Source organism: Vicugna pacos, chromosome 18 (assembly GCF_048564905.1).
Source record: "Vicugna pacos chromosome 18, VicPac4, whole genome shotgun sequence".
Lineage (NCBI taxonomy): Eukaryota > Metazoa > Chordata > Mammalia > Artiodactyla > Camelidae > Vicugna > Vicugna pacos.
In genome coordinates, this window is record NC_133004.1 from 40,169,408 (window position 1) to 40,190,760 (window position 21,353).

General features: G+C 49.9%; 1 protein-coding gene and 1 long non-coding RNA gene across 12 annotated transcripts in view; one reads left to right on the forward strand and one right to left on the reverse strand.

Annotated features, from left to right (window-relative positions):
- The window catches only part of CUX1 (cut like homeobox 1), a 352,302-nt gene that overhangs the window by 211,531 nt on the left and 119,418 nt on the right, over positions 1–21,353 (reverse strand). The gene's annotated exons all lie outside the window — the stretch shown is intronic.
- Positions 9,196–10,231, forward strand: LOC140686973 (uncharacterized). Its single transcript, XR_012060983.1, has 2 exons — positions 9,196–9,394; positions 10,128–10,231. It is a non-coding gene; the product is annotated as an uncharacterized lncRNA (long non-coding RNA).

Genomic DNA, 21,353 nt, shown 5'->3' on the forward strand with positions numbered 1-21,353 from the left:
GTGAGGGAAGCAGAGATGGGGCAGGAGCGGGAGCAGGGGGACTGGGATGCAGGCAGTGCTCATGGAATTCCACGGAGCCCAGCAAGCCTGGAGACACGCTAGGGCAGTCATCATGGCTCCCGGGGAAGGAGTCGGACTTGGCCTTGGGCCGCAGGCAGATGCCAAAGGATCTAAAGTGGGGCCCTGATAGGATGAGCTTAGTGCTGGAGAAAGAGCATTCGAGACCAGTGACCCCGTGGGACAGTGAGGACGAGGTCCAGAAAGATGCCTGCTCTAGAGCAGTGGGGTCCAGGGTCAGGCCCTGGTCTTCTGACGCCATCCCAGTACTACTTCTTATCTCCGGAGCCCCACCTCCTTCAGGCCACGGGGCCCACGGGGCTGGCCTCCATGCCTCGTCCCTGGGATCCTCATGGAAGTAGATGAGCAGAGACCAGGCCTGATCCAGGCTGTGTCCCTCCCCAGCACGATGATGGGGCCCTGGAAAGGGCCCTGCCTCTCGCCCTCCTTGGGAGGATTAAGTAAAAGGATACAGTGGAGCACGTAATAGGTGTTCAGGAAATGCTTCCAGTTCTCTCTTAAGTGAGTCACAAGATGAATAGGGTTTTAATCCAATCAACTGAGAGCACAAACATTTTTGTATTTTCTTTCCTTGTAGAAAGAGCTCTCTTTCTAAGTAACAAATAAATGCCTTGAAAACAAGCTCTTGGATCGCAACCAAAACAAGGAAAAACATGGAATTCAACATTCTTCTTGGGGAAGATAGAACCACTGATCTCAACTGATGAAATTTTACAAAAATATCAAGATCTAACCCCGAGTGCATCATTACCAATTCCAATCACCAAGTGTTATTATCACTTGAGCAAAATTACACATAAAGCCAGGCACCATTTCCTAACTGTAAGTGTTCTTGAATCGTCTGCCAGGGGCTCTGGTTCACATTTCAGCGGTTTAACAGGCTCCAAGCTTCCATCGGAGATGCACTGGCTTCAGCAGCTGTCAGGCCTGAGACAGCCCGGGTCCTCCTCCCAGGAGGGCGCCTCAGAGGCCAACAGCACGGAGACACTCTGGAGTGTCACTGTGTCAGGTGCCTCGCTCCACAGAAGCCACATTCCTCGAAAAGGTTCTGGAAAGTAAATTTCTGCAGCCCTACTGCGTAGCCTGTTTACAGAACCCTCGTGGGAACTTGCCCTGAAGAACAAGGAAGCTTTTGTGACGGTAAGATTCACCCCACATCAGTCTGCTTTGTAAGTTGCGTTTCTCACGCTCAGCGACACCATCACTATTTGGGCACTGTGCTTTGTACCCTGCGCTGCGCTACATGCTGTTTTATGGATCCCATTCAATCACCATAACAGGAAAGGGGGCGGTTTCTGCTGTCGGTCACATTTTACAGAAGAGGAAACTGAGATCGGGGCGCTCAGGGATGTCCCCAGGTCACCTGGCCAGCCACGGGGGCACCCACAAAACGCAACAGCACGTCTCCGCTGCGTCTCTCTGCCTGTTCTGGGACTGTCAAGTCTGCAGTGCACATGGTCTTGGACTAGAACTCTCAGCAATGCTGCGGGTGACCTTGGAGCTGCCACCATGACCTTGGATGAGCTGCTTCATAAGGCAGCCAGCTCCTCTTGGCCCCGGCTCCCCACACCCTGCCTGAACTGCAGGTACCAGCTGTGTCTGGGGCACAGCACTTCCCTGTGTTCCAATCTGAACCCCAGCTGAACCCCGGGGGTGGGGGGCTGGCTGTGTCCCCCCCCCCAGCGCAGGAAGCCCCTTCCCAGAGACGCTCCATCTCCCCCGGTCTGCCAGCAGCAGGGCAGCTCGGAACCAAAGGTGAAAGTGTCTGAAAGCCAAGACTGTAGACTGTATACACATAGCAATTTGTTACTGTGAAAAACCATCTGTTTCTCGGTATTACAATCCTCAGAGGGCAAATTATAGCTAGCGTTCAACATAAAACATCAATTTAAACCATCAACTATTCATAATTTCAATTCTTTATTGGAAACCAAGGACATAAATGTCAGGGAATAAAGCAATATTTCTTTTATTAACTGTTCCATTCATCTGGCTATTAAATAAAACCAGGGCCCCAATAAATGGCAGGAGTCCCTGCCTGACAGCCACACCAAATAGCTCTATAATTCTCAGACATTTTAAACCAACGAAAACTGCATTATTTGAAAAGTTAGAAACTTTCATATATAATAAAATTAAGATTAATGCACTCTTAATACCTTGCGAAACTGTTTGCAGTGCCCTCGTATTCAAATATATTTCTTCTGGTATGTTTTATTTTTACCAGCGCTCGTTTTGTACCGAGAGCGCGCTGGTTTTATGACCAGGCTTTGCGGATGCCAGCCACCTCCAGTGTTTTTCTCTGACATCTAGTTTTCCCAGGCTGGAGCCACTTTCCACTGCTGGGCCTGGGCCGTCGGGGCACCACTTTGAAAGCGCAGCTCTGGGAGCACGAGGCCCGTGGACACTCACAGAACAGTTACGTAAAGGTGGCCTGATCTAGTGCAGGGCAGGTCTGGTTGCAAACACTTGTTATTATTATTTTTAAAGAGAACAGTCTGAGCACTTGAAAATGAAAGCCACAAAAGATGGAGGAGGATATTTACTTGAGTGCCCTCTGTGGACTAGGACCAATACCAAGGTTTTTATATATGTTGTCTCGCAACCATCCTGCAGGGTGGATACATTTTACAGATTAGAAAACAGGTTTAGAAGGGTGACTCACCCACTCATCTTATCCCTAGGAGGTACACGTACATGTTCACCGATGAGGAAATAAAGATAAATAAGACACGCGGCCCATACCCAATACCTTACAGTCCGCTGGCTGCGATCCACACGTTAAGAAACTGCTGAGTGTGATGGGCCACAGCAGGGCGGGGGTCCTGCGGCAGGGGGAAGACTGAACCCCACACTCCGCGGAGGGAGGAACACTAGGTGATGGATGGGACATGGGGAGGGAGAGCTCCTGGGGGAGGAGCCCGCACTTGGGCTGAGTTTTATGCAAATACTTTCTTTTCCCTTTCTTTTTCAAGATTTAATTTCTACAAGAGGAGTTGCTACCTTAAGGAGAATTATTTTAAGGAGACTACAAATGACAGCATTAAAGAGAGATTTTTTTTTTAATTTGAAACGCCCACAACCCATCCCAAATCCTGAGCAGAGTTTTACTCTTCTGGCCCCATGGTCCTCGTGGCCGGCCTCGTTGTCGCGCTAACATAAACACCTCCACATTTCTGAACAGTATTGGTGATTTTAGATTTTAGTGGCTGTGTAATATTCCTTCTGTCAGTAACTACTGGCTGATTGACAAGGGCTTCACTCGGGCACAACACACTGCAATCCACCATACACTATGGGGGGGTCCCCGCCCGGGGGGATTAACACTGTCCTTGTGCAGATGAGGAAACTCAAGAGGCCCTGTGACCTTTCCTTAACACTAAATCCAGAGCTGCCTCCCTCCTGCACTGTCTATGAGATGAGAGTGTGTTCAGGGACTCTGGTGTTGGTGTTGTGTATAGGGTGGGGGGTGATGGAGGAGGAGGGGTAGGCTGATGGCTACCGGGCACCCCAGCCTCTTCTGCTTCCTGGGGACACTGTCAGCACTCCCCACGACAGAAGAGGTAAACGACTTTTTATTGGTGTATCACTGGCCGTAGCTGAGTCATACCTTTTAGCCTGAAATGCAGGTCAAGAGAAAATCCAGCCATCAACGGGCAAGAAGACACCTGCAAAGATACACACGCTTGTACAACCTCCAGGGGTTTGGTTTACTTTCTTGCCTTTGCTACTTTCTTATTTCAGGTCATCCTGGTGAATACAGAAAACAAGTGTGAACTTTCCCTCTCTTGCCTCGGTGAGCCCGCAAAACCTCCCTGGTTTCATAAGAGTCGAGGCTGGAAACTTCAGAGCCCCTGACATCTGCATTCACAATTTAAACACCATTCGGAACCCTTTAGATGTAATTTTAATGAACACACATCTGTGGAAGAGAATGACTGAGAGCCCCCCTGGGAAGGGCTCACCGCCCTCGTCTGGCCAGTTATCAATCGGTGGTTCCAGGAAGCCCAGGCCAGACAAACCTTCCGTGCTCTGACCTGTTAGTCATCGTTCATTAAGTGGATATTTCAGTGCCTACTGATAGGCCAGCTACTCTGATGGATACAGAAATGAAACAAGTTTTTGTACTCATGGAACTGACATCCTAAGGCGGGGAGAGGGGACAGACAGACAGACAGTGGATCAGGAGCCGGTAAGGGCAGTGGGGAACACAGAGCAAGGCCAGGGGGATGGGGATGTGCTGGGTCAGGACTCACAAAAGGCAGGGGAGGAGTGTTCCTGTCACAGACCTCCCGCTGCTCAGCTACGGTGGCCAGGGAGGGGCATCTGCAGTGCTCCCTAAACCGAGCCTGATGTGCACAAATCAATTTTCCGTTTTGTTTTTTTTCAAAATTACAAAAGACACAGCATGTAACTGGGTGGTTTTAAACAACAACAACAACGTTGGGGTCAAGCAGCTAGGAAACTGGATGCAGAGGCTGGCTTCAGAGACAGGAGAGAAAGGGCACGTGGGCTCCTCCTGGGGCAAGGGCCCCGCACAGGGCAGGGAGCCCCGGCTTCTGGGCCCGGGAGGATCACGGGGTTGCTTGCCTGGCTGGGGAAGTGAACGGTAAAGAGCCGGCTAAGAGCAGGAGGAGGCTGCCAGCATCGCAGCCGCCGTCCCGTGGGGCAGAGGGGAGGAAAAGCCCGAGCCTCGGGGCCTGCCTGGGAAGCGACCTGCCCCTTCCTGTAGACGGTCTTTCTCTGTCCCGGCGCCAGGTAGGGAAGAGTCAGGTCTGTTCCTACAAAAGTTCTTAGGCTGTGAGATGGTATTCCTGGCAGGCAGCGTCACTGCCCCGGGCGGCCCTCTTTTATCACAATATTAATCACGGCCTCCGCGGCCCAGTCACCCCACTGTCTCTGCTTCGTGAGCGCAGTGCTGGCTTGAAGGCCCTCCGCCCACCAGCGCACCGCCTCCAGTGCCCACCACGGGCCTGGCGGCCACAGGTGCTCGAAACGCAGTCCCTGAGGGAACAAATGAATGAGGACAAAAGAAGCGGGAGCCCAGTGAGGGGGCCCTCCAACCCCCACTCACGGGCTAATTAAGAGCCGCTGGGTCTGGGTCTCTCTGACTTCGGGCTGTTTCTGAGTTACTATTACACAGGGAAGACAGCAGCAGGGATCCTTCTGACCCAATATTTGATTTACAATTGTATACTGATAATTAATTATGTGGTTTATCTAATTGCAATTCAAGATCGAATAACATCAATTTTCATGCCTGGGCTTTTGCCAAAAGACTCAAACTTATAAGCATTACCGAATTTAAACTTGGCTCTTCTGTATGTGATGATCTGCTCCGGGGTGAGAGCCCCAGGAGCCTCCCCTCCCCTCTTCTGCCCGGGGGCCGGTGCACCAGCCTGCCTCACAGGGAACCCAGAACCCACTTCCCAGCCTCACAGGCTGGGGCGTGTTAGTGTCTCTCCTGTTGCCTGCTGGAACATTTTCTGAGCAGTAAAAATGCTCCTCTGAGAGCTTACATCTGTACAGCTTGTACAGGCGTTAAGTCCCTCACAGATTAAATGGGCGCTCCTAGCTTTATGGGAAAGGGTGGGGAGCCCCCTGTAACTTGTGATCACGGGCCATTATCCTGTCCTCAAGAATACCCAGCCAGCCGGTCAATGGATATTTACTGAGCATCTATTACGTCCCAGGCTCTGTGCCGGGGGCTGCAGGCACAGAGTGAAATGACCACCAAAAGGTCCCTGCTCTCGTGGGGCTGACATCCAAGTATGGGTAGGCAGGAGAGACAGAGTGTGACCATCACAGGATGATAAGCTGAGACTGGGCCGTGGGTGCTGGGACTCCTGGGCGTGCCGGGAAGGAGGACTCATGGGGCACAGACTGAGGCAAGGGCAGGGCATGCTGTCGGGGCTGGAGCGCTGGGCGGGGGTGCAGGCTTCCCACAGCGCAGGGAAGGGCAGGAGGAAGGCATAAGAGGGTCCAAGCTGGGCGACTGTGTGATCTGAACTGCGTTAGTTAAGGGGAAGTGAAAAGGAGAAAAGGAAAAGGATATTCAAATTCTAGTTTCAGTCCCAAGGAAATGGAATAGAGCCTAATTAAATCATTCTCTGTAATGTTTCCCCTGAACCGCGATGCAGTAGGACGGCTGTGCAGAAGAGGCACGTGAAAGTTTTATACCTTGAGAATAACGAGACACAGCAGACCAACCAGTGCAAATTTAGAGTTTTTCAATGTGTGATTATGCCAGGGTCCTAAACGCCAAAATGAGGCCACATTTACACTGGTCGTCAGATCTTTTTTTTTTTTAATTTTTTGGTTGGGGGGCGGTAATGAGGTTTATTTATTTATTTTAATGGAGGCACTGGGGATTGAACCCAGGACCTTGTGCATGCTAAGGACGTACTCTACCACTGAGCTAGCCCCTCCCCACTTAGTCATCAGACTTTAATGGCTGCTCGAAAAGTAAGAGAAAGAAGAGGGAAGGGATGGCAGAAATGTTCAATTGCAGCTCTCTGGAAAGCCCTCAGGTGACCACTTCTACAAGTTTTGGCTTTTAGGGAAAATTCATTTTAAGCTCCTGCTTCTGGTCTGGGTTTTTAAGGAAAGATTCCTAAGTGTGTTTTTGGTTCACAATCCCCATCTCTCAAAGACCAATTTTTATTCTCTTTTATTCAGAATATTTAAAAGAATACTGCCCTGGGAAATTTATCTATCCCTTTGGGGAAAAAAAAAACCAGTTAGATCCACCCCATTCACAAAAATGCTGTCAGATGAAAAAAATCAAATGAAAACCCAGAACTCCTCAATTATTGTAAGAGGATATAGAAAAAACATATTTATATTTACAAGACAAGTGACAGGGCTCGGGGAAAATATCTGCAGTATATAAGAGAGAAAGAATCAACACTACACTCACTAGAAGCCAAGAAGGACCAAGAAGACAGGCAACAACCTACGAAAAAAATCAGCAAAGGACATCAAGAGACAGTCACGCAGGAGATACTATTGGCTGATAAACATACTAAGAGATGCTCAGCCTCAGTGAACTTAAAGGAATACACATGTATTTTTTTTCACCAGTGGAAGAGTAAATAACTGACTCACCTAGCGCTAGTGAGCCTGTGAGGAAAACTGTCCTTTCTGCCCACCTGGTGAGGAGTGAGTGACAACTGAGGCCGCCATTTTTGGTGCCAAGTTGGCGGAACCAGAAAAGGGAAACACGTACATATATACCCTTTGGGCCAGCAATGTCATACATAAGAATCCGTCCCACAGTCATGCTCGCACAAGCAGTCAAAGACTTGTGAACAAAGATGTCTGCTGCAGTGTTCACGCACCCCTCAGACATTTATGTACTGCCTACTGTATGCAAAAGACTGTTCCCAGTGCTTGAGATGATCCCATGGACAAGACAGAGATGCCTGCCCTTAGAGTCTCATGGGGAAAAAAACAATAATCAAAACAAATGACTCTACAGAGACACAGAAAACAAATTCATGGTTATCGCGGGGAAAGGGGTGGGAAGGGATAAATTGGGAGTTCAAGATTTGCAGATAGTATCATATATAAAATCAATAAACAACAAGTTCCTACTGTAGAGCACAGGGAACTATATTCAGTATCTTGTAGTAACTTGTAATGAAAAAGAATATGAAAGGGAATATATGTATGTATTTGTATGACTGAAACAGTTGTTGTGCACCAGAAATTGACAGAACATTGTAAACTGACTATATTTCTAAAAAAAAATAATAATTGTATACCGTGCACCTAACACTGGTGATCTCTGAAATGTGGAGGGGGGGGGCTTTGGGTTTTTTTTTTGTTTTGCAATCTGTAGTGGTTTAATTTTCATGAGCATCTTAATTTTGTAATAAAACATTTTAAAAATAAAAGAGCCATTGCATGTCAATTCTAGGGGGTCTCTGTTCCACAGATGGGTGACAGCATCTGACCACCTTCACCCTCCACAGTCACCGTCATGGCAAACGCCACTCACATGCCTCCTGTCTGCACCGCAAACACTCTGCTAAGCTGTCCTGCCTCTGGCCCTTTAAATTCATTTATTACACATGTAATGCACAAATACATACTTTAAGAAAATAAAGACTAAGGAATCAAAAAGTAAAAGGCCCTCCTTGCCTTTCTGAGCTGTCACCACGGCCAGCCGCTCTTCTCTCTGACACAAAAGGCACTCTTTAGAGTGAATGATCCTCTCCTAAGCTGAAAAGGCCAACCTGTAATATATCTCCATCTATATTTAGATTATAGAATTAGATCCCAATTTAGCTGACTTTCATCTCGGAGTGTGTGATGTTTCCCAGGACTGCCTGAATTAGATTTCCTACTAGTTAGAATTTCCTGTAAGCTGGGATTAAAAGCTCTCGTTTCCCAGTTTCTATCTTAATCATTACACAACACTTTGGATTTCATAAGAAGTTTTGGAAATTTTAATGTGGTATCTCACTTCCTAACAATCTATAAAAGATAGTGAGAGAAGGAAACTCAAGAGCATGGTTTAGATGAGAGCGCACCAGGCTGGGACTTTAGGAGACTTGGTTCTGTAGCTGTGGCTTGGGTCACTCATCCTAGGGTCCGAGTCCTAATCTTTCAAATGAGGATTTGGGGTGGGGGTGGGGGGGAGGTCTGCACAGAGCCTGTCCCATAAAGGCTAATTGATAAATGTTGTTTTTCTTTCCCTCTTTAAAACTTTTTTTTCCAATGCTGGGGTTCCTGAGGGGGACTTCTGGGGGTGCTGGGAATGTTGCTGATCTGGGTGTTGGAACGTGGGTGAGTTCAGTTTGGGAAAGTTGACTGGATGTATACATAAGGGAGTGTGCATCTTTCTAGAGGTACATCCAACTTAATTCAAGTGGTCAAAGCAAACTTGTTCCCTCCAGTCTCCAGCTCTCCCATGAGCGGGAGGCATCCTGGCGTTGGCTTGATGAGGAGGGTTGAGATAGCCTCTCACAAAACACACGTGCCTCTGAGGGGCTGCCACATGAGTGTGAGATGAGTTGCGCCTGCTGAGGTCACAGAGCCACTGGGAGGGGCCCACGTCACCCAGGGAGGGGCCTTGTGTGTGGAGTGGGAAGGGCTGGGAGGTGAGTTCAGACTACAAGGAAAACCCAAAGGTGCCCAGGCTCTGCATTCTGCTGGAAGTAAGTGCCTGGACGAGGACAAATTCATTCTTCCCTCCTGAAAAGTACCAGAATGTGGAAGCACTGATTTCAGCCGCCCGGGAAGCAAACCTCTACAGCGCAAGTGTCATTTTTTAGAATCAAATAAAGGAAAGCAGGAGCTGGCTGGATGGGTCAGTAATTGGATCGGGAGGTTTTCACCTGCAGGTCACTGATTGGAACCCTGTCGGGGTCAGTGGTGACAGGCGTGACTCCTTGCAGGCATGAGGCCACATCTCTGACTGTGGAGGAGGAACGGTGCCTGCTGGGCACCATGCAGTGGGCTCCTGGGTCCCTCCTGCCACCCACCGACAGCTAGATGGAGTGTCCCTGGGAGGCGTCCTGGGTCACTGGGGCCAGCACCCTGGTCGAGAGGAGGCGTGGGCCCTGCACTAGGCCAGGGTCCTTCCCAGGAGTTTTGGAAACAGGACTAAGGGCTGTGAGGAGTAAGGAACGTCTCTCCCTCTTGGTGGCTGAAACCAATCCTGTGATTACAAAGGATGCGCTGAGGGCACGTTCTATGATGTGAACGCAGCAGAACAGACTACTGGCAAGCAAAAGTCAAGGGAGAGTCAGAGAGCAGCTGTGCCCACGGGTCGGAGCCTCCCTGGGCCCCTGCCGCTCCCAGGCTGTCAGTGGTGTGGACTCCATAAGCTCCCCAGGCCCCCACTCAGAACCAAGCAGATTTAAGCGGGGTGGGGGTTCTTCTCTGCTACTGAGGGTCAGTATTTCACATGCCACATTTGCCCTCTATCTAAAATCAAAGCATCACCCACACCTCATAAATCAGACAGAAGTACCTCTACCTTGAGAAATAGATGTCCACTCCAAAAATGGGCCTGTAATTTTCTTTCTTTCCTCTTTCAGACAGATGTAATGCTACCTCTGTTCATCTAGAAGATAATGCCAATGGCGTGTGCTTGCCAGAAACTTCTAAGCAATAAAACTGAGCTTAAAATACTCTTCATGAGGATCCTGGGGAGCAATTTTTACAACACCAGGAGATCTGTGCATTTCCTAAAGGAAAGCTTTGTTTTTAGTTTTGTTTGTGTGTGAGTCATGAGACTCATCTGGTTGCCCTCTTCACACTGGGTGCTGGGAAGCTCACAATCAAGTCTGTGTCTTGTCACTGTGAAGTGTACGGGGTCTGGGGAACATAATTTTGGAAGGTCACCCCACTCAGGGTCTAATCACCCTTTTTTCCCTCCCTTTATTTCTTTTCCTTCCCACCAGCTCCCAGCCTCATTGCCTTGTTTGCTGCCCCTTTGCAAGCCATCTGAAATCCTTTTGGCAGCAGGCAGAACACAACCAACCCACGGGGCAGAGATGGCATAGTGGCAAGAGCGTGGTTTTAGGGTCAGATTCACCTGGACTCGGTGTCAGCTCCACCACCTCCTGGCAGCCCCACCCTGGGCCAGCCAGGAACCATTATGAACCTCAGTCTCCTAGATGCAAAATGGGGAAAGCATCTTTCCAGGGGGATTGTGAGGATTTAATTAGCTGATGTGAGTGGACGTGCTCAGCTGGGTGCCTGGCACAGAAATTAGGTGTTTAATAAAAGCCACTGCCCCTTCTTTCCACTGTACTGTTTCTTTGTCCCCTCTCCTCTTAACAACATGAAACAGGCAGAGATGTCCCACCCAAAGTCCCGGGTCAGCCCTGGGCATCTCTCCCCTCCGAGGGTAGGCCTGGGGAGACCCACTCCTGGAGATTAGGCTCTGCAATCCTGGGAGTGTGGCCCAGTGCCAGCCCCTCTGTACCATGCCTGGTGCGGGGGCGGGGGGCAGGGGGCGCGGGTCTGGGCTGCCTACGGAAGCCCGTATCTAGGACGGTGTTTCCCTCAACACCCACACGGGGAGAGCTGCACCCCACCCTGTGCTCCCCACGGTCCACGGCATGGCAAGAAGCTCTGTCTCGAACACACCTGTAACGGAAGCACTGGAAGTCAAGGCTAACTACCCCCTCTGAATGGTCTGTGCCACGTCTCCTACCCCAGGCCACCCGGCCCCCTCACTCCACAGGACTCTGGGCCATTTTCTGTGGCAGTTCGTCAACACTTGTTAGGAAAGTGAAAACTGATTTAAAATTTAACGAGCACGGCAATTAGAAAGGCCGATCTGCTCCAGGGAGCATCACAGAACACACCTGCGACCCACACTCAAGCATCTCAGACGCTGCCCTAAGGAGGAAGAGCCACTTGAACTTTGGACACGCACGCTGGAAGTGTCATCCTATGTCTGTTCATCTTGGTTTTCGGGAATATAACCTGGACCATGATCAGCTTCTTCAAGAAGACAGGGCTGAACTCAGAAAGGAAAAGGGAGGAGGCTTCAGTCTACATGGTTGAATCCTGACACGGGGAGGGGAAAGTCAAGGACAGAGAAAGCGACTTAATTATTAGCGTAGGCCAAATGCCTCATTTTTCAAGGTAAATGCTAATATCAATGGATACATTTAAGGAGGCCCCGGGAGCACACAGCACACACATTTTTCAACTAAAGATAGAAACTATGCTTAAAAAGCTAATTTGGTATTTTTAGAAGTTTGGGTTTCTTTGATCTGGCCAAAAGAGGCTTAAAAATTCAGCTTCAAACTATTTTTGTCTCTGCTTCACAATTTTGAAAGAACTGGTACATCTTAAGTTCCTTTCAACCACTGCAAGCGCAGGATTCTCCAAACCTGCATGTTGGAAAAGCTGAAACTTCAGGACCAACTTAACACCAGAATTTTGCTTTACTATGAGGATTCGAGTTTTGCTCAAAAAGGAAGTGACATTTCAAAAAAGTATGACTTGATCACTTTTGTTTGTAACAGATTTGGCCCTTCCCTATCGCATCTCAAGCTTTCTCTCTTTGGGGCTTGGGGAGATCTGGGTGCTATGCACTTAAGTCAGTCCAGGTGGTCTTAGGGTGACTGGAGTCATCAGCGGCTGCGTGCTTGCTGGAACACCCCAGGCTTCACCTCCATGAGTTCGTGCTACTGGCCCATGAGGTGGCCTGGCAAGCTCTCTTTACTGACGAGGAAGAGGGCCGGGCGGGAGGACACATAAGGAGGCCCAGGGCCGCACAGCAGATGGACTGCGGCACTGGGCCAGCCTTGGATCTCCCCTCCCCAGCTCTGCCTCCCATTCGGGCAGCAGGGACATCCCAGAAAGGGCTGAAGGATTCAACAGACTCCCCCTGGGCCCTCACCACCCGCATGCCCAGAGTTCTGAGCCACATGAAAAGCAAGAGGAGGGGGAGGTATAGACGTGCCTAGCACGCATGAGGTCCTGGGTTCAATCCCCAGTACCTCCATTAAGAAAAATAAATCAATAAACCTAATTACCTCCCCTCCCCTCCCCTCCACAAAAAAGTGAATTAAAAAAAGCAAGGGTAAGCCTGAATGGGGTTGACCAGGAGAACCACCTGGACCATAGCCTTGGCCTCTTGATTCTCATATTTTGACTCTGCATTTGATACGGGACTCTCCTACCATTTAACCCGCATGTGCAGATAGAGGGTGAAAATGGATAAAACATCTACAGCATTACAGTTATTCCAGGCAACAGAGAATCTTCAAACTGCATTATCCCAAGGATTTTGTGGCTGTTCCCCAGGCCTGCTACCTCATTTTACAGTTGAGAAAACAAGTCTGGAGAGAGGAAATGACTTGTCTAGGATAAATTCTGGTTATTTGTTTCTGGGGACCCTTTACATATCTTTTCAGAAAGTGTGGTACACGTGTCGTCCCTTCATGTGGTGAGAATTGTTTCAAGGATGTGGTTTAATTAAACAATTCAGCTAATAGAATGTGTGTTTGTGGTTTTACCATTGACAGATACGTGCCCCAGCTTAGCAAGTGGAGTTTATTTCTTTAAAGCAGTTGCAGACCATTATTTGCAAAAGAATTTGTGTGCAGTGCACATTACACAAACAAGAAGCTTTTAAAAAGCTCCTAAAACCTGCAGTTTTGAATCTTTCCCACTGGAGATGGAATCCAAATTGTCAGCCGCTCTCGGGTCTAGTGCGGTGTTTCAGAAGCTGTTAAGGCTTTATTAGTGTTTGAAAAAGACACTTAGCTAAGTCGAAAATGTGTTAAACGGAAAAAGATTCTAAACAGGCCCTTTCAAAGACAGCTGGGACCCAAGTCATGGGACTGGGTGTCGGTGCTGGGATGGACTTACCAAGTCTCTCACGCACAGTGGGGACGTTCTGGCACGAGGCCAGTACCAAGTAAATGCTCAGGAAATGGTCCATGGCATGTCCTTGTGAAAAGGCCCCTTGCTCATCCATCCAGGACACCTTAGGCACTATTCTGGAGGATCTCAGCCAGAGAATCACACTGGTGATATGAGGGGAGCCCCGCAGGACTGCGGATAAAACGGGTAGATGGCAATGACAGGCAGATAATGAGCCAGCAGAGACACGGGTGATGGGAGCAGCCACAAGGCCACCTGTGCCCTCCCTTCTCAACTGTGTCTCAGAGGGGACTTGGGAACATCGGGCCAGGGCACATGGCAGCACTGAGGGGCCCCAGAGGAAAGGTCTGGGCGGGACTGGGGAGTCAGTACCAGTGGGGTGAGGTCAGGCAAGCCCCTCACTGCTCATCGCCACCTCCCCCAGAATGGCCTTTCCACAGCACAGACTGGATCATATCACCACCACATGTGAGAGAGAAACCAGGTCCTGATCACTGAGCACAAAGTCTTTGTCACCGAGCAGTCTCTGGTCACCGGGGATGCTCAGGACACATGGGGCATGAAAAGGCACGTCTGAGCAAAGCTGAGACCCTCACAGATCTGGGTCAGGATGACGACTGTGAGGACAGCTCCTGGGGAGAAGCAGCTGTATGAACCCAGACCCAGGTGGTCCCCTCCTCTCATCACTCCCCCGCCAGCTTCCCTTCCCCAAGGGCAGCAAACTGCCTGACAGCAAGTGCCCCCCGGGGCAGGGGCCCTGGCACTCAGCAGGGGAGGGGAAGGGCGGGCCTCCATCACTGGCACAATCATCCAGCAAAAAGCCCTCCCTCCCCTTGACAACCCTGCACACGGGCTCACCCCCGCCTGCCTCCTCTCTCTCCTTCGTCTCTTGTTCCACAAGCAATAGAGAGCTTTTTGATAATAAAACACACGTTAATTCACGTCTTCCCCCGTGCCCAGTAATCCAGCAATAAGGACGGCTCACCGTTTCCTGTAGGCTACTCCCCTTTCTCTAGAATGTTCCCCGCTGTAAATGCTACCAGCCCCGATACATGGGGAACGAGGGCAGGACAGCCCCAAACCACAGAAGGTGAGCGTCGGGGGAGACAACCTGCTTCCTGGTCAGCATCTCCAGACAAGGCCCCTTGACACCCCGAGACCGGAGCGGAACACCGCCCACCGAGGCTGCCCAGCCTGAAGGGTCTAACTCAAGCATCGCTTTCTCAGATCCTCCGACAGAACTCAACCTCTCATTTGGGGATTTTAATACCGTTCTGCCCCTCATGACCTTTTACTGGCATAACACTGCTATGGTACCATGTCATATTTTTAAAACCCACCTGTCTGTTCTCAGGCTGCCCCTGCCCATCACCGTGAGTGCTGAGAGCGGGGACCCACCTGGGACCCAGAGCGCTGGTGTCCGGCATGGACAGCCACAGTGTCCACAAGAGAGACACAGGGGTGCTTCCCAGGCTCCTGGCTCCTCCCCCGACCTCAGTGACCGGCGGTGCACCTCCTCAGCTCGCTCTGGCCCCCGGGAGTCACGTGGATGTCACGTCAGTAACCTATGCTTACGTGCCCTTCCTCCGGGCCGCACTCTGTTCTGACGCTTACTTGCACGACTCATTAAAAGCTCACGACAACGTCCCCGTCACCCCCATTTTCAGTTGAGGACACCAAGGCACAGCGTCCTCAAGTCACAGTGCAGTAAAGGTGCCAGAGCCGGGTGCAACCCAGGCGGGCTGGCTCCACTTCCCGACGACGGCAGCAAACGCCCTCCTCAGTGCCGATGAAACCCGCCCCCGCCCCACCCGCCTCCGCTCTGAACTGGCACAGTGAAGGTCAAGGACAGGGCCCCATTTGTGGCTGGCTGGAGAAAGACACTTTTGAAAAGGGTGATTCCAATTTTGTGAACACATTAAAAACTAGAAGAATTACCTTGTATCTTCACTGTGTAAAGAACACAGAGGCATCCTCTTCCCAGGGATTTGAGACCGCTAAAACTTCAAAACTCAAAGACAGCCTCCAACAGGATTAAATATCTCATTTTTATTATGTCCCAACAGATCTGTTTAGATAGGTCACATCTGTGATGCACGAAAGCTGTATTCTTTGTGGATGCCACCGATAACTGAGAGCTCACCAGGGCCCGCCGTGTAATCACCGTGGACGTGACACTGATGCCCATTTCCCTGAACTTGGAACACGAGCGGATTATTTCCGGCCACCGTGGGGGTTTGGTGGATGTCGCCGCTCTTCTGGTGTGATCCACAGGGCTGCATCAGGAAAGCGACCCTAACCACATGCTGCTGTCTGAGGAAGATACACAGACCTGCCGTCTCCCAAGATGCGCAGAGGCAAAGCGTGCCAGTGACTTTTCTATTTGGCTGGAAGCAGGTTTGTCGTAGTCAGGGGCTCTCTAAGAGTTGGGCTTAATACAGAACAAAAGGTGTGATGGTCAAAGGTGGGGAGGGCTCTGCCAAAATCCACCATCACCGCTGAACCTTATTCACACATCTCCACTCACACCCAAATACCATTAAACCACAAACACACCATCAAACCTTACGTACACACAAACACGTATACCCAGATACCATTAAACCATACACACACACACAAAGGGAAAGGCCCCCTCTCCTGCTCCACAAGCCTTTCTATTTCATCACTAGGGTGTCGGAAAGGGATCTCCTCTTCTGCTCTGGTCTAAACACAACTGTGCTCCACGTGAGGCCCACACCTTGACAGCGTGGGCTGGTGGACTGCGATGGCCCTTCTGACTCTGACATGATGCCATTCCCCCGACTGGAGACAGTCTGGAGGCAGTGAGGTTTGCTTGCTGGATCCTGAATCTGGGCAAAGCCATCACAGGCACTCGAGCCAGTATTTCCAAAGTGTGCCCCATGGGGCTGTGGTTTCTAGGATGCAGGTGGGTGTTTCTGTGGTTCAAATATGACGGCAAAAGAGAACGTGCAACTCTGCATAAAACAAAGCCGGCATTCTCTCCTTTGACCTCTTCGAATCGGGGTGTTTCGCACCATTCTATGCCCTGAGCCAACACCAGCAACGACAGTGACGGTAGTAATAACCGCCAGTGCGCACCAGGCACTCACCGTGTGCCGGCTGCTGCCCTGAGTCCTTTATTTGTAGTAACTCATCTAATTCTCATAACCCCCGGTGGGGTAGGTGATTCACAGCTGAGGCGGCTGAGACACAGAGGGGTTAAGTGCTCGCCCAAGGTCGCCCAGTAAGTGGCAGGGCGGAATCCTGACTTCAAGTCCTTTAACCACGACTCTGCACTGCCCCCCGGGCGTCTGGGGAGTATGTGTTGAATGGATGGACAGCACCGAGAGAAGGATTAACACCATCATGGACTGGACACTCAGTGCCCAGGACTTCCAAAAGTCAACCGGTCACTTAGCCTTTTTTCCCAGGAATGCCTTTTGCCAACGTGAGCTCTTTGGAAGACGTTTTGGGAAATGATCGTTCGAGCCAATCTGCTGTTTACTGTAAGGAGAGGAGTGAGTGCTCGTCTTGGGCACCAAGCCTGGATCCAAATCCCTGCTCTACCATTTCGTGATACGTCTTCGAGCTTCAGCTTCTCTGTAGGGGACGGAGGGGCAAAAACAGCCACCCTACATCACAGGGCTGCAGAGAAGGTAAAGCAAATTCCATGGGCGAAGGGCCAGTTAAGACACTGGCCTGTACTGATGGGTAATAAATGACTGGTAGCCTTACCGTGGTTGCTGTTCCACTTCGGACAGTGAAGCTGACAAGTGAGTGACCGGATCAGGACTAGACCAGGTCTGCAGCTCCATCCCTGACTCTCTGCTTCTCCTTCCTTCCACATAATGCCCTCCCGCCTCTGCTCTCCACCCCACAAACAGTGGCAGTGACCTCTGAGGAGTGAGAAGAGGTGAGGAGAACGAACTAAGGCCAATCCCTGGGTCCCAGGGATGTATAGCCGGGTCCACCACAGGGGGTAGGATCTGTGCCTGCCTTGTTCACCATTACCACCACCGCACCCCCACTGCCCTCCACCGCCCAGTATGAAGAGATGAATAAATGAATGGGTGGATGAGCAATTAACCAACAGGTTTCCTCCTCCCACCCAATTAGCAGCAAGATACCAGTTAAAAGGAGGACAGGCTCTCCAAACGCAGTGAGGACAGCACACTTTCAGGCACTAACATTGGTGGCCAGGGGTGGAGGCTACGCGGGGAGTTCTCCTGCGAGGTGAGAGAAGGAGATGGCTCTGGAGAGGGTGGCAGGTGATAGCACAGAGGGCGTTGGGAAAAACCGCGAGCTGTAGATGGCACAGCCAAGGCAGGGGCAAGAGCCCCAGAAGGGGCTGAACGGGGAGACCCTAAGTGCAGAAAAGAGGCACAAATTACAGTTACACCTAAGTAATAAGTGCCTTAAGCCAATCAGAAACCTGAGATTGATGAACACGGTAATATGACTAATCCTCGTAACGCGAGGCGGGGTCGAGAATTATGAGCCCTGGAGAAACCCACTGCTCCCAGAAGAGGACGTGCAGCACACCCGTCCCGGCCTCTTACGCACACCAGGGGCGCCCATCAATACACCCACTCGCGCACGCCTGCAAACCGCTTCCATGGCTCACACAGGCAAAGCAGAAGATAAATAACAATTCGTTACCTCTGGTCTCTACAGGCTGCCGAAAACGTTCACTAGATAGAAATGTGAGATTAATACGCAATAGCTTTAGCTGAAATCACGATCAAATTTCATTATCACAAAATTTAAGCAGGAGCTCCCCAAAGGGCAGAGCAATTCGAGACTCTGCTCAGGGATATTTTGCTATAGTTTCTGTGCAGTCAGAGTCCCATTTTCCCATTTTCACAGATGAAAACAGTGTTTAAGGCAAGATGAAACAAAAATATTAAAAAGATGAGATCAATGCGTTTGTCCTTCTAGTTCTTCAGACGTCTAATCCTCACCTGTATTTAGGGGGTGGGGGGAGGTGCTGTTGCTATTGTTCGTGAATTTTTGTTTTCTGACTTCAGAAGTAATGCAAGGCCACAGTAACATATGCTTAAAGCATAGAAAAGTGTAATAATGAAGAAAAGTTAATCCAAGTCCCACCCGCTATGGTACTCACTCACTATTTTGCCATAGTTCCTTTCAGGTTTTTTTTTTGACACATTCTTTCACAATTTAAAATACCCTCTGAGAACTTTCTAAGCTGCCTGCTTTGTTGAAGCTGGCCCAGACACTACACTCTGTCTAGAAATGTAATTTTTAATGGTTGTATAACACTTCAGAGAATGGCCGCTCCTGGTTGCTTGTTAAAATGTACTGCTTTAGCTCTAATACTAATCAATATTATGACTGAAAGAACAAACAACTGAACAAACATAATAATACAAGCACCGCGAGTCTCCATCTGGGGCTGGCGTGCCGCGCTTCCCAAATGGCTTGGGCAGATTACATTTTAACGTAAGAGTGATAGTAACAATAATAATGAATATTTATCATTAGTTAGAGTTGACAAAGCATTCTCGTATGCATTTAGCTCATCCGATCCCCACAGCAGCTTTGTATGGGAATTTTTTTCCTCTCTACTTTACAGATAGAGAAAACCAAAGATGAGAAGTTAAACGGTTTTCCCATGATCACACTGCCAGAAGGGACATGGGACACAGAGGTGGGTGGCACCTGTCTCCAGGTCGATGGCTCCTATGGCCGCTCTCCCAAGGGCCAGCCTTTCTATGGGGCGGCCCTGCTTGGAGGCATCCTGGAAAAATCTCACGAGCTTCTCTTTCAGTACATCTCTATGGATCTCTGTCTACAGATCTCTAGCTAGTAGCCCACCAGTATTTCAAACTCTCTGAATTCCAATCTCATTCTTCACCCTACCCCCAAACTAATCCCTTTTGGATTCTCATTAATGGTCCCCCACACAACATCCCGTCACCGAGCTCCCTCTCCCTCACCCCACACCCAGCCATTCCCAGAGCCCAGTCCCCATGACGTGGAAAGGCCTTCGTTGAGCACACGTTCCATCACGGAGCACAGTGACTGGCAAACAAGGGGCCTTTGATGGGCCTGGGGAGGGAAGGAGAGAGCTTCGGACTCCAAACGCTCTGCTCGGTTACAACACACTGCCTTACAATGGAATTCAGTGGTGGCGAATGCACAGAAAAAAAAATCTTCAGTCTCACTGAAATCTCTTTACCTGACCAAGCTCTTAGAAATAACAAATTCAAAAAAAAAAAAAAAACTATTAAGGGCTCATTCCGAATTCTATCTGAAGCCACGACTTCTACAGCTTTCCTTGATAAGCATTAAGAATCTTGCAATTAATCATCCAATTAATTTCCAGTTCTCCCTTACAAAATGAATCTCATTAGTGAAACCTGGAATGGGCGAGACAAACACAGTGAACTTCGCTGGAAGCTAAAAAGATGGTTCGCGATGCAACTGAGAAGAACGTGAGGGCAAACACGGTTAGTAACTGCGGCCGAGGGCGGAAGCAGCATCCAGCCGAGGCCGAAACAACCCGGCAGCCGAACGACGCTGGCTAAAATTCATTTTAAGGGACTATGCTATTATAAAGCAACTGTGCCAATTTAAGGAGTCTTGATGGCATTCAAGTCTTATGAAAACATCAGACCTATTCTTTAAAAAGAACAATGGTATTCTAAAAGCATTGCAAAATTAATCGAGTTATTGCCCTATAAAGGCTCAAGTATGTAACTATGTTTTAAAGGGTCCACAGGTTGTACCATGTTCAAACAGAGAATCCGTACACTATGGAATCCTCAGCGGAACGTCTCCCCATTAATTAGGCAACGAAAACAGCAGCCTCCCCAAATCAAGCAGGAACAAACAGGAAAGAAAAGAATATATGTCTTGTGAGGGGAAAAAAAAATACACGCACACAAAGAAATTAAAGGCCATGCACTCCACCCTCAATATAGTCAGTTGCAACAGAAATAATTAGAGCTCTTACTTGGGCTTCCATAGTCTGCACACTGCTGTAAGGGGCAGAAGGGGCCTCCGGGCAGTGCCCGAGGGGCAGGGTGCGCCGGCCTCCTCTGTGCCCGATGCGGGGCCTGAGTGCCCCCCGCCAGCCGGAGAAGCAGAGCGCTTGGGAGAACACAGTGAGATTCTCCTTTGGGCAGGGCGGAAAGGACTATCAGACAGCCCTGCGTGGTGGTTGGGTTAAAGAAAGAAGGGCCAAAGAAAGGGGGCGAGTCAGAAATGGTGATGCCAGGTGAACACCCCTGTCACAGCCACACTCCCTCTCCTGTGACTTACACACACACACACACACACACACACACACACAGCTCAGGTGCGGTGAACACTCTGGAAAAGAGTCTGCTGCTCCTTAAAATAAAGGTATCATCTCCTTATGATATAAAAAGAACTCTCTCTTGGAAAGATGCTCCAGTTAAAGCCTCAGTGTCACCACAGTCTCCTCTTTGGTCACCCTCCCACATAATCAAGTTTATCATCTCCATGCCCCCAACGCTGACTGTGGTCTCAGCCGGCCCTGAGCTGACTCTGAAGGGGCGAACTTCACCCCCTTGGTTCCAGCCTGGTTCCCATGACACTCTGTTTCCATCCCCGGGAGCCCCCCTTCCCAGGGCTCACTGGCAACGCCCTTACTTACCAGCCCCCTAGACTTGAGCATCACATTTCTGTGCCCTGCGCACCCTGTGCGCCCATCCCACTGGCAGGTGCTACGGCCCTGGCAGTGGGATGATTTTTACCCACTGTCACACACATCGCTGAGCACACAGAGTCTGGCACACGGCTGGGACGTCAACCACAACGACAGCAGCACAGGCGGTAACGGCAGATTGTTCCAGACACATGTTCTCGCCAGGGGCTCCGTACCTCGTCTCACTTCATCATCCCAGCAATTCTAGGAGACGGGT